Source organism: Propithecus coquereli, unplaced genomic scaffold (genome assembly GCF_000956105.1).
Source record: "Propithecus coquereli isolate 6110/MARCELLA unplaced genomic scaffold, Pcoq_1.0 Scaffold304, whole genome shotgun sequence".
Classification (NCBI taxonomy): Eukaryota; Metazoa; Chordata; class Mammalia; order Primates; family Indriidae; genus Propithecus; species Propithecus coquereli.
In genome coordinates, this window is record NW_012148664.1 from 129,425 (window position 1) to 138,135 (window position 8,711).

The window sequence follows — 8,711 nt, forward strand, 5'->3', positions numbered from 1 at the left end:
GGTGAAATTCTAGAGTAATTAGCACTGGCTACATGAAAATTTGGGTAAAAAGAGGCTTAAATATTTTTGCTTCATAATTCAACTCATTGATTATCACTTTTATTAAATATTTACTTACACGGGCTTGGTTACATACTTTTGTAATCAAATAAAGTATGGAAAAGGCCCATCTTTGTCACTGGTCAGCTTGTGATTTGGGGCAAAATATCCAACTTGACTTAAATACCTTAAGCTGTAAAAAGCGAAAGTTTATTCAGATAATTTCTAAATGTCAATCCAGGTATTCCTGCACAGATATTTTGTGATCTATGTCAATGTCTTATCATGAGACCTCTCCAAACTTTTTTCCTCCTTCATTTCAAAATGCTCTGATAAACGTGGCTCAGAGGCCAGCATGCCTGTGATTGTGCCTGGCTTCCATTACTGGCTATGTGACCTCACAAAAGTTACTTTGTTTTCCAGAACTTCACAGGGGTGTTCTAAGGATTGAGTGGATTTATGCAGGTAAAAGCTTAAAACTGTGCCTTGCACATGTTTAATACTAAGCACTCAGTGTTAGCTACTTTTGTACTGAGGAACTTTCTCCATGAGCATCTTTTATCACCAATCTTTCCAATCTTGTCAATGAAAGAGCTTATGTTTTCTTTGCTGTTTGTTTATTGGCTTTTCACAAAAGAGCAAATTTATTTTAAAACCCCTAATTAGGGGGTATATTTGGAGGCTAGGCTTAACATATAACACACAGGATGGATTTAATTTCATTTTTAAGTACTTTTCAAAAGAGACACATAAAAAATAAACAAACGGCACCAAAACTTTAGGATAACTTTCTTATAAAGTGAGGAAATTGCCTTCCTGTAGTATTGAATCAGAGAAGTTCTTGAAGGAGAAGAAAAATCAGATGCCTGTTATAAGTGATCTGGAAAATACTTGAAGCCTTCACCATCTGTTTGATGCCCTGGTCTCTGGGCCTGATCCTCTAAGCTGCTGTTTGATAACCTGATATTCTCTTCATGGCTACATCTCTGGCAGGATGCAGAGTCTGTATTCACACCCAGAGAACAAATACTGAACAATTAAATGTAGATTGACATTAAGTGAAAATATATTAGTACTTTCAATATAGATCAACCCTTCCTCCACTTTTTATCCATAAAGAGATCTTTACCTTATTTGAATAATCGCATCAATCTCCAAATCCTCTAAGTTCCAAAGGTGAGGATCTCAACAGTAATTAATATTTTATAAAGATATGGTCATCTTGATATTTGATATTTCTGGAAATGAAGATTGATGTTATTTTCTTGGGCGGATCTATAACAGAGTGCACTTGGGCCTTTCTCTCTCTCTCTCTCTCTCCCGCTCTCTCTCTCTCTCTCTCTCTCTCACACACAGACACACACACACTCACAACAATATAAATTTTCCATTTGACTTTACTTTCCTCCCTCCAATTCTGTGGACATTATACCTTGAAGAAGGGAAGAGACCTCACTTTGGGATCTATTCTGTGGTTGATGGTTGTCGGGTAGAAGGTGTCAAATCCCAAAGCTTTTCTAGGTCAGGAAGACTTATAAAAGCCTTCCAGTACAAGTTAATACCCACCAAACCCTGTTAACTGTATTTTATATATGAATAATTGAGGTGAATGAAAACCGGAAATTCAACTTCCTTAATTTTTTTAGGGCAGCTGTCCCCAACCTTTTTGGCACCATGGACTGGAAAGGGATGGGGAGACGCTGTAAATACAGATGAAGCTTTGCTCCCTTGCCTGCCACTCACCTCCTGCTATGTGCCTGCCCCCTCCACCACAAGTTTCATGGAAGACAGTTTTTCCACGGACAGTGGGGTGGGAGGGTGGGCAGAGGTGGTGAATGGCGGAGTTCTACAACCTGGTCCCTAACAGGCACAGCCTGGATTTTGGGGACCACAGCTTTAGGGTATTCAAAAACAGTAGAACTAGACAATTAAGCTTTAAGTACCTTGAAACATCTCATTCTGAACCCGATTTTTAAAATAATGAGAGTGATAAATGCTAGAAATTAAACTTCTTAACCTTTCATATCAGTAAATTTACCTGCAAGACCAATGCCCATATTAATAAATAGTAAGAGCAGCTATCTTTTTTCTGAGGATGTTGTATGCTTCATAGATGCTACTACATTTAGGTCTTTTAGGAATCCTGTGAAGTAGATGTGATTATCCCAGCTTAATAAGGAGGAATCTGAGCCTTAAGAGATAACACAGGTCATTCAAGTGCACACAGAAAATAAGGGACAAGACAGGATTTAAAATGCTCAGAAACTGACCAGTTTGCTATTTCTGCCTCCCAAAAACAAGACAAAGAAATTTAACTACAAAATATCTACCCAAATTCAAAGAATGTTTTTAGACTCATTTACTGCCAATGTCTTGGAAAGATAATATAGGCAAATGATAGTTTGTCTTCAGACAAGAAAATAATTATGTAATGTTTACAGTTATCACAGCAAGATCTAGTGACTTTTATTGGGAGTTCCAAAATGCTAATTTTTCTATTGTCAGGTTCAATTTAATTTTAGCTCTATTTATTGTACTTCATTTTATTCCTAATGATGCTATTCGATGTTTCTTTCTAATAATATCACAATTTGTGGCTTTTCTTTTCTTTTTCAGGCTATTCCAGGTATTTCAGAAAAGGAAAAGGCTGGTAAGTTGACATCTTTGTTGTTATCCTCTCATCTATTTTAGAATAAAATTCCATCTGAAAGTAGACATTTCAGTAAATACCTAAAATTTATAAATATCATTGGGCAAATGTTACTATTAAATTTTTAAAAAATAAATTTGTTTTGCTCAAAATGGAAGAAAAAAAGTGTGGTTTTCTAACATAGCATTACATTATGTTTGAATAAGATCCGTGCTTCTTGTGGCATTACTTGTTACTGCAACCACAATTTTTGTTTTTCTTAAGTAGAAGAATTAGATGTTGATCAGTGTACTAGGAATGGTCTTTGGAAATCAGTTGTTAATAATAACCAAGATTTATTTTTTAATCTTAATGAGCTTATTCAGTACTCACAGAAAAAGATGTACTTCATGTTTAAAACTGATGCTATACTATCAAAAATATAGTTATGAAGCAATAAGTATAATTGTATTGGCAAAACAAGTTATAGTGTTTTTCTACAATCTGTGCTCCAATTATAATTATTTAACAGCATTATGGGGAAATGGACAAGAACTCATGAGAAAAATGAAAATCTGAAAAATACACTTGGATTGGTGGAATTTGTGCTTTTTAAAAATCTTTTTGTCTCTTAATATTGTCTTATGGGTTCTGTGTAATAAAAACGAAAACAAAAATAGATTAAAGGTACACTACCAAACTTGAGGCAGATCACTTAGACTGTAGGTAGACATTTGTGACTTTTAAGAGCCATATTGAAAGTTTATAGTATTATCTGAGAGACGACGACATGATTTCAAGTGCCTTTTCACTAAAGCATTAGAGTTTGATATGATTTTTACAGTGGGATATTCCTTGTTTTATTTCAAATATCTGATTTTTGCCTCTAGATTGTTTTCATGTGAAAGTTTTCATATTTTGTGCCCTTCTGTGAACTAAACTTTTCTTTCATGTTTAGACTGTGTCTGATTTCTTCATTCTAATAATATTGAAAGGTAACCCTTCAGAATAGAAAGAAAATATTGAACTGGCATCACGTGTGTCCAAGAGAAAAATTGCTTAACTTAACAATATATTAGTATAATGTTATATGAATTAATATAACAGTTTCAAAGCTCCAATATCTTAAATAGACAGTGTTAGCTATCTAGAAAGGACAGGAAATAAATGGTTACGTGAGCATATGCATCACAATGAAAACGAAACACAGCAAAAGTCATGCTTTATCTTGGGTTGTGACATTCTCTGTAATTCCCAAGATTTGCTGCATTTTAAACAAAATATATAACAGAGCAAAGTTGTCATCTTATTCCAGAATATCAGCAAATTCTTTCATACCCCAAAGAGAAAATTAGGATGTGAGTTCTTGGCTGGTTGGGAGGGGAAAGAAGGAAAGGAAATGCCATTGCTTGAGGAGGCAGAGAGGCAGAGAGTTATCTTCTCCCTCTTCCACTTAAAAGGCTTCAGTTTGATAGGGAGAAGAACTGCATTTTATCAAGCTTCTCAAATATTTTGAAAATATTATTAAAACAAGGAACTAATTAAACAGAGAGCATAAATATAATGTAACAACCACTTTTTATCATAATCCTGGAAATTTTCCTCCTTAAGAACAACAACAGCAAAAACATGAAATTAACTGTCTCTCTTTACCTAATCTATTTGGGTCATTTCTTATACTGTTGAGACACAAATTAAAAGAGTTGATAGATTCAATTCAACTCTGTAAGATGAGCTGTGAAAAGTAAGACCCACAAATTGATATATGTGTCCTATCCACGACCCAAGAATCTCAGATACATAACAAGCCAGGACGGACTGACTTGAGCAGAACTTGACTTTTCCTCTATATTAAAATATTAGAATAATCAGAATTTACTCCAGAATGGATTTCGATTTTGCTTTCTAGAGAATGTGCTTATACATTTAGGAGGAAATGTAATTTTGTTTGCTAATATAAATACAACAAAGAAATTTTTTTTAAAAGTCCGTGAATTTACCTATCAAAACAAATGCTCATGTTTGAATATTTTATGAATAATGATAACAGATTTGACAATTCAAAAGAGAATGTGATTTATTTCAAAAGTTTTAAAGGATCATAACAGTCTAAGCAATCTACTTCTTGTATTTCTAAACTTTATTACTCTCTATTTAAAATATTAAGAGTATTTTGTATACAAATGTGAATCCCTTTATTCCTATTTTTATGAATCTCTGTTTTTAAGCTTCTACCAGACAGAGGAATGGCCAGGAAGGCAAAGGACCTACTCAATCTTCTCGGGGTTAATTGAGCTCAAATAGGATTAAGCTTCAAACCTACCCCTAAGGCTTGTCATTTTTTTTCTGTGTTCTAAATGAATGTGGCCTATTGTTCTTTATTAAGAAAGTCTATTTTTAATCTGTGTGACCTCTCATCCAAGCCAACTGGAACCAACTCTACCAGGCTTTGTGCGGCTCTAAACAAAATCATTATGGGTACATTCCATTAATCATTCTTGAATTGCAGTTGTGTGGTTGTCCCTGTGTGTGCTTTAAGTAGCTGTCTTCTATTCTGATCCATGTTGCTATGTTAATACAGCCCAGGGATCAATTCTGCTGCTGGTCTCCCACCTTGTGATGACAAAAAAACTCCAAGGGGAAACAATTTTGAAACAGCCTCCCATGGATTCACTCATTCCACAAATACTTATTGAACAGCAACATGTTCTAGACATTCTATTAGGTTCTGTCAAGGAAGCAACTATGAATAAAGCATGGTTTCTGCCCTGAAGGAGTTCAAATTCTAGTTGGAGAATATCCCAATCAGGCCAGCATCCTCCTTCTCTTCTCAGTTGAGAATTTCTTAGCCCAGCTTATTCATAAAGCTTCCCAGGAAAAGAATCAAATTAAAATTGTCTTCAGAAAACTCTTTATCTGAATGTGCATTCTTAGGATCTGAAATAGGGTCATCCAATTTCTTTTTAAGTTAATTAGAACATGTCATGCAAGTATCAACATGTGTAATTGTATCCAGTACATAGTATTTTCATATAACTTCCATTATGCCAGTGGAGTCTGTACTCCTTTGGCCCAACGCCTTTGGTATATTCTCCAGTACATCTGCTTCCTATCTGTGTGGCCTTGAGCAAGTTACTTAACTTCCTCATTTCCCTCATTGCTAGAATATAAATAAAGAATCTGCCGTGTTGTTGTAAAGCAACAATGCTTGGCACAAAGTAGGCCCTAGAAAGTGGTAGCTGGTTTTTATGGTAAGTAGTTGTGCTTACAACCACTGTGTGTATAGGCCAAATAAACACTAGCTGTGTTACTGCTTTCCTGTGTGCTCCCCAAGTCCTTAAAGGCTCCCTCGGGGCACCAAGTCACAGCTAAGCAGCTGTCCATGTGGAAGAAGAAAGGGATCACTTTCTCCACGAATCTTCTGAGTGAGATAATTCAGACAAAGATTATCACAGGATAGGCAGAGTTGGTCACGTTTTAATCTCTCTGTAGAAATTCATTTCTCTATTGGACTGAAATTCTCTCCTGGGAACAGATAATATTTAATTTTCACAAAAGATTAGTCCCAGAGAGATATATGTGCTGCATCCTATTTTCCTATGACTCCATTATCTTCATTGATCCCTGGTGCCTGGGGCTGTTGGATCCTATCTAACCCAGCAAGCCAGCCAGATGCCTGGGTTCCCCTGCAGCTCTCACCTTCCCCCACCTCCTGCACACAATGCCGTTGACACTCTTCTGTCATTATCCCTTGTCCTTTCCTCCAGCCATTGCCTTCATGCAGGGCTGCAATCTCCACTGGACTTTCTTTCACAACAGAACTGGTTTCCCTGCCTTAACCTATCATTACACCAGTCTACTCTCAACACTGCCACCAGAGTTATGTTTGAAAAGCATGACCTGATCACATCAATTCCTGCTCCAACATTTTCTCTATCTCCCTGTCATCTACAGGATAAGATCAGACTTTCTTGTTTGAATATACTTAGCCATTTGTCATCTGGCTGCAGTGTCATTTATTGTACCGGATGTGTCTCTTTCACCCCTCAGATCCACCCTCTGCCCTACTTTCTCCCTGCCTCTGTGACCTGGGAGGCTGACCAATGTGGACTGAATAAAAGGACTTTCCTCCTTTTGCCTTCCCCACTCAGCCAGAGGGGACTGTAGCAGGAGACTGAGGGGTGGGGATGGTGCCAGTGAGGTTGGGAAGTTTGTTCCCCAGCCGCCCAGAGTGGCTGCTGGCATATCTCAGGCTGCCCTTTCCACGAAGTTTCCAGGTTCTGATGACCATTCCCTCCTCTTGCCCTATGGTTTCCCCTTATAAATAGTCTTGTAATTAAACTCCCTTCAATTCCCACAATGTGCCGTTTGTCTCCCTCTGGGATCCTCGCTGGTCTACCTACCAATATTTTCTCTTCTTTCTATTTCTTTGGATTCTTTTTTTTTTTTTTTTGGTTGGTTGGGTGGTTGGTTGGTCGGTCTAACTACAGCCACCACATCCAACCATAAAATCCCCTGTACCTCCGTATTTTTCTATAATACTTCCACCTAGATCTGTGGTGTGCAGCTGCCATGTGATGACAGGTAGAGACAGAGACAGAGGTAGAGAGAAAGGTGGCTGATTCAGAAAGAAAAAAAAATGAGAATCATGTTTTTCTTCATCCTAAATGAAAATGGTTTCATTTAATCCCATGGGAAAGAAATATATCTACCGTTATGACTTAGTTCTCTGTTGAATAGAAGCATGTAACTTCAAAAATTAACATGCACTGCATTTTTGTCACTGAAATGTGCCTCTCTGAGTATATTTGAAAAATAGTAATAAAGAGTTATATGAAATCTCTCATTCTAAAATTAAATCAAAGAACACCTTACAGATTTTGTCAGGCTACATGGCAGCCCACAGAAAACAGATTATTATCATTACCCCAAAATGGCATTTTTGTCTTCTCTCTGTCTTGAAAATCCTACCTGCTTCATTACATCCAAAATAATATCACTCCCTGAATGAATTATTTCCCAGGCAGAGCTAGTCATTGATTATTCCGTGTGCCTAAAAAGCTATGTCTTTTCTGTTACGGTTTTATTATCTCACTTAGCTGTGTGTCCTCTTCTCTAGATATGAACTTTTCTAGGTCAGGAATATGGTCTTTGTGTGTTCTGCAATTAACACAGTTATTAACACACAGTAAATATTCTGTAAATATGTGTTAATCAATACATTATAATTATAAAGATGCTTTGGCTACAATCTTAATGCTTTGGAGTTAATATGTTTCTAAAAATTTTTGTTTAACCTTTCTCTCCCTTGACTCTTTCCATCACTCCTACTACCCAGCATGACTGCCAAATATGTCAGCCACTTAATTAATTAATGGTACTATTTGGGGATCTATCCCATACAGATGTGTAAAGGGTAGCATTGAAAAAGATGACTTAGAATCTGACTTTGGTTGCATTCCTTGGTCATTTTTCTTAGCATGTTTGTTCTCCTGCCTCAAGGTTATTTGGTTGGCCAGAAAATGTTAAAAAATCAAGATAATGAATAATTATAGCCTGAAACACTTGTGAAAGATAGCTTTCAGAAGCATATAACAGAGTCATGGTGTTTCCAAACTTTGTGTTGTGGCTGTAAGGCAGAAAATACAAATCAAACACTTCTTTGTGACAAATCTGCTAGAGGAAAAATCAGGGTTTTCAGAATTTCATTCCGAGCTCCTTGTAACATACTAAGTAACAAAGCCCAGACCTGATGCCTTTTGGTATTAATTTTCTTGGCTGCTTTTGACCCCTGATAAATGAAATGCAGATAACAAAAAAAAAAAAAGAAGCTAAAATGGAAAGACATTTCTGCCTTTTCCAATCTGATCATCATTGCTTGGATTCAGAGAATTATCCATGTGATCTGTCCCATTCTAAGCCATGCTCCAATATCTACAGATCCAAAGAGATTTGATAAAAAAATACAAACAAGACTGCTCTATTTCCGAGGTCTCCTTTGAAAGTCTGCTGTATTTTATGTCTCCATTTTAGTACAGATCAG